The sequence below is a fragment of the Hyla sarda genome, unplaced genomic scaffold (genome assembly GCF_029499605.1).
Source record: "Hyla sarda isolate aHylSar1 unplaced genomic scaffold, aHylSar1.hap1 scaffold_540, whole genome shotgun sequence".
NCBI lineage: Eukaryota > Metazoa > Chordata > Amphibia > Anura > Hylidae > Hyla > Hyla sarda.
In genome coordinates this window covers 1-4,100 of record NW_026610551.1, presented here as the reverse complement: position 1 = coordinate 4,100, position 4,100 = coordinate 1, and the positions used below count along the sequence as shown (strand labels likewise).

Here is a 4,100-nt window from a genome sequence, read left to right as displayed (position 1 = left end):
CATGCCCTACCTGCACAGGTGTGCTGGCTACTCAAATGATCCAATTAAGGAGGCCATTTAGTCAGCAGCAGCAGAAGTCCTGTGCCTGGACGCTCCAACAGCGGCCAGACACAAGCAGAAGCAGAAGCAGCAGAAGCAGCAGCAGCACCACCTTTTGTTTTTTGGCTGCAGCAGCAGCAAGGCCCACAGGGCTGGCTAGCTGGCTAGCCAGCAAGCAGGTAGCAATGAAAGTAGGAATCTTTCTTTTTAACCCTGTAAGGGGGTGGTGCACTGTACCCGAAGATACTGCCATATCGGGTCAATGCATAGGGCGACGGAAGCAAGCTTCGAAATCGGCCCCCGTTCTCAAAAATCCATTTAATATATGGTCCCCAGATAGGGGACGTATCAGATATTAAACTGATAAGAACAGATACTACACTTGATCTTAGCCAAAAGGCCGAGAAGCGATAACCGTGAAAGGGGCGGGCCCAACAAGGTGCCCTTCATGGGCACTATCACTGCTTGCTGTCAGGGAGGCTGCCAGACAATTTTCCATGCACACTCTGGGCTGGGGGGCAGTCAACCACCAGTACACACAGCAGAACCTAAACCCATACCATTATTGCTAAGCAGCAAGACAGGGGCCCATTGCACTCCCACGGGGCCTTTTTAAATGCAATCCATAACCCGGATTTGCCAGGAACCCTTCTTACTCCTCCTACTTGCATGTGACACTGGGCTTAGGATCTGCATAGGAAACACACACACAAGCACACACCTACCTTTGTTGCCTGCAGATGCCTCCTTGGCTGTCCCCAAACGGTATCAAACCAACACCCACGGGAAGCTGTAAGCATAGAGGACATGCCTGCACCCCATTGGACTTACCTGTGTGGGTTAAACCCGGGTTATTTGACAACCTATGGCGGTGATGGTTCTGCTCAGGCAGAGCAGTGCTGATGCTCCTCATAAAGCTGTCGCTGCTGTGAAGGTTCTAGGTGACATCACAAATCCCTATGGTTACATACACAACAAAGCTGGGTTGTTGTTGTTTACACTCTGCAAGGCCTGTGGAAGTGAGTGACATCATAGCACTGTAGTTCTGAGGGTTCTAGATGGATGCAACAATCTCCTGTTGCTTCTATGAAGGCCATAATAGACAACATCACCAAACAGCTCCATAGTCACATACACAGCAAAGGAGAGATGTTGTTTACACCTAGTGATGTCAGTGGTATTGAGTGACATCACAGCACAGTGCTAAGGCTCCTGGGCCTGGACACAGCAGCGGCTGCAATATCTCAACGGAGAATACGTTTATATATATGTGTGTGTGTGCGCGTATATATATATATATATATATATATATATATATATATATATATATATTCTCCGCCGAAATCACTTTTAAACCCATTTCCACCTTTTTTTCCCTTCTCTTCCTCTTACTTTTTTTTCACGTTTTTTTACGTTTTTCTCCTTTTCGCCTCTTTTCTGGGCGTATTATTCTTCTTTTTCTTCTTTTTTTTCGTCTAATGCATACCCCATCAGTGCAGCAATGCTTATTCAATACCGCCAGCAGATGGAGACACTGGGGGATAATTTTCTAAGGATTTATACTGATTTTTCCTGTCTGAATTTGTCGCACAGAAAGTTGCAGGCCAAATATGTGTGACATTTCTGCGACTTTAGCTTCTAGAGCATTTTTACAATATTATACATAGGTGCTGAATACATAAAAAGCGACTGTTCAGCGACAGACAAGTCGCATCGGCTGAAAGTAGGCCAGAATGTCAGTCCATGTTGGAGCAGGTTTAGATACAGTCTAAAGTATAGATCTCAAAGTCTGTGCACAGAATTTAGCAAGGGCCTCGCACCTTCTGATGCATCAGGTAGGTGCACAATAGCATAGCCTAACCCTCTGTACTTTGGTCTATATTGATGCGGGACATAGACAGCCAGCTGATGACCAATCCATTAGTGCAATGGATGGCTGGAAACATTTGTCTTTGCCTTTGCAATACCACAGAAGCAATGCATGGTCAATGTACAGCAATGACACACCTGTGTGAACAGCCAGGAGACCCCCCCCCCCCCCATGTTATGTTACATAGTTACATAGTTAGTACGGTCGAAAAAAGACATATGTCCATCAAGTTCAACCAGGGAATTAAGGGGTAGGGGTGTGGCGCGATATTGGGGAAGGGATGAGATTTTATATTTCTTCATAAGCATTAATCTTATTTTGTCAATTAGGAACATTCAGCACCCACCCGCTATCAAGGCAGCTGCCTATCATGTCATGCCCTACCTGCACAGGTGTGCTGGCTACTCAAATGATCCAATTAAGGAGGCCATTTAGTCAGCAGCAGCAGAAGTCCTGTGCCTGGACGCTCCAACAGCGGCCAGACACAAGCAGAAGCAGAAGCAGCAGAAGCAGCAGCAGCACCACCTTTTGTTTTTTGGCTGCAGCAGCAGCAAGGCCCACAGGGCTGGCTAGCTGGCTAGCCAGCAAGCAGGTAGCAATGAAAGTAGGAATCTTTCTTTTTAACCCTGTAAGGGGGTGGTGCACTGTACCCGAAGATACTGCCATATCGGGTCAATGCATAGGGCGACGGAAGCAAGCTTCGAAATCGGCCCCCGTTCTCAAAAATCCATTTAATATATGGTCCCCAGATAGGGGACGTATCAGATATTAAACTGATAAGAACAGATACTACACTTGATCTTAGCCAAAAGGCCGAGAAGCGATAACCGTGAAAGGGGCGGGCCCAACAAGGTGCCCTTCATGGGCACTATCACTGCTTGCTGTCAGGGAGGCTGCCAGACAATTTTCCATGCACACTCTGGGCTGGGGGGCAGTCAACCACCAGTACACACAGCAGAACCTAAACCCATACCATTATTGCTAAGCAGCAAGACAGGGGCCCATTGCACTCCCACGGGGCCTTTTTAAATGCAATCCATAACCCGGATTTGCCAGGAACCCTTCTTACTCCTCCTACTTGCATGTGACACTGGGCTTAGGATCTGCATAGGAAACACACACACAAGCACACACCTACCTTTGTTGCCTGCAGATGCCTCCTTGGCTGTCCCCAAACGGTATCAAACCAACACCCACGGGAAGCTGTAAGCATAGAGGACATGCCTGCACCCCATTGGACTTACCTGTGTGGGTTAAACCCGGGTTATTTGACAACCTATGGCGGTGATGGTTCTGCTCAGGCAGAGCAGTGCTGATGCTCCTCATAAAGCTGTCGCTGCTGTGAAGGTTCTAGGTGACATCACAAATCCCTATGGTTACATACACAACAAAGCTGGGTTGTTGTTGTTTACACTCTGCAAGGCCTGTGGAAGTGAGTGACATCATAGCACTGTAGTTCTGAGGGTTCTAGATGGATGCAACAATCTCCTGTTGCTTCTATGAAGGCCATAATAGACGACATCACCAAACAGCTCCATAGTCACATACACAGCAAAGGAGAGATGTTGTTTACACCTAGTGATGTCAGTGGTATTGAGTGACATCACAGCACAGTGCTAAGGCTCCTGGGCCTGGACACAGCAGCGGCTGCAATATCTCAACGGAGAATACGTTTATATATATGTGTGTGTGTGCGCGTATATATATATATATATATATATATATATATATATATATATATATATATTTCTCCGCCGAAATCACTTTTAAACCCATTTCCACCTTTTTTTCCCTTCTCTTCCTCTTACTTTTTTTTCACGTTTTTTTACGTTTTTCTCCTTTTCGCCTCTTTTCTGGGCGTATTATTCTTCTTTTTCTTCTTTTTTTTCGTCTAATGCATACCCCATCAGTGCAGCAATGCTTATTCAATACCGCCAGCAGATGGAGACACTGGGGGATAATTTTCTAAGGATTTATACTGATTTTTCCTGTCTGAATTTGTCGCACAGAAAGTTGCAGGCCAAATATGTGTGACATTTCTGCGACTTTAGCTTCTAGAGCATTTTTACAATATTATACATAGGTGCTGAATACATAAAAAGCGACTGTTCAGCGACAGACAAGTCGCATCGGCTGAAAGTAGGCCAGAATGTCAGTCCATGTTGGAGCAGGTTTAGATACAGTCTAAAGT

The 4,100-nt window shown here is 46.0% G+C and overlaps 2 non-coding genes across 2 annotated transcripts; both read right to left on the bottom strand.

The window, feature by feature from the left end:
* Positions 1 to 260: 260 nt before the first annotated feature.
* Positions 261 to 451, bottom strand: LOC130339294 (U2 spliceosomal RNA). Its single transcript, XR_008879689.1, has one exon. It is a non-coding gene; the product is annotated as a U2 spliceosomal RNA (small nuclear RNA).
* A 2,092-nt stretch (positions 452 to 2,543) lies between these two features.
* Positions 2,544 to 2,734, bottom strand: LOC130339282 (U2 spliceosomal RNA). The gene has a single exon (XR_008879683.1). It is a non-coding gene; the product is annotated as a U2 spliceosomal RNA (small nuclear RNA).
* Between the last annotated feature and the right edge of the window lie 1,366 nt (positions 2,735 to 4,100).